This window comes from Octopus sinensis, linkage group LG2 (assembly GCF_006345805.1).
Source record: "Octopus sinensis linkage group LG2, ASM634580v1, whole genome shotgun sequence".
In the NCBI taxonomy this organism is placed as follows: Eukaryota; Metazoa; Mollusca; class Cephalopoda; order Octopoda; family Octopodidae; genus Octopus; species Octopus sinensis.
Genome location: NC_042998.1, coordinates 18,858,721 through 18,859,752, shown reverse-complemented (window position 1 = coordinate 18,859,752; position 1,032 = coordinate 18,858,721).

Below are 1,032 nucleotides of genomic sequence, written 5' to 3'. Positions count from 1 at the left end.
TTAAATAATTCCAGTATTCTCTGTCATTTTTTATTATTTTGTTATATTTTCAACCGTTCTGATCATTTTGGGCTCCATGGGTTTTGCAGTAAATCAGTAAATCATCCATAACTTGTGTATTATCCGCTCAAATTACACCAAAATCTCAGACAATACCAATTAATATAGTATTTATTGTCTGTGAAAATTATAGAATACAAAACAAGTTTAATAAAAGCTTATACTTAATTTTCTCAGACAATAACAATTAATATTGTATTTATTGTGTGTGAAAATTATAGAACATAAAATAACTTTGATAAAAACTTATACCTACTTTTCTGTCGAAAACAATGCCGTTCTGAACATTTTGGCCGCAACTGTATGTATGTAAATAGATAATATTGTCTAAAGGAAATAATATTATTGTATTGTAGTATATATATATATATATATATATATATATTATATATATATATATATATTATATATATATATATATATATATATATATATTATATATATATATATATATATATAGATATAGATATATATATAGATATAGATATATATATTATAGACAGAAAGTTAGATAGATAGATAGATAGATAGATAAAAGATAGAGAGAGAGATAGATAGATAGATAGATAGATAGATAGATAGATAGATAGATAGATAGATAGATAGATAGATTATAGATAGATAGATAGATAGATAGATAGATACAATGAAGAGAAGAAGACAAAGAAAGAACACATCACTGGATATTAAACCAGTATTTGCTTGGATGAAACCATCCCTTCATGATGTTTACACATCCTCGGATATATACTCTTCGCCAATCCATATGACGCTATAATCGTCGTGAAACTTGGATTTTCTACACCAGAGGTATTCCGGCCTCGGCTTGGATCCCGACAGTGTTTTCAGCCCAGTTTTCAAGTTGAGTGCTTCTCTGGAAATAACCCAAAGTTACACTCGGCTGACGTTAGCCATTTACTCTCTCTCTCTCCTCTCTCTCTCACACACACACATACACACACTATATATATA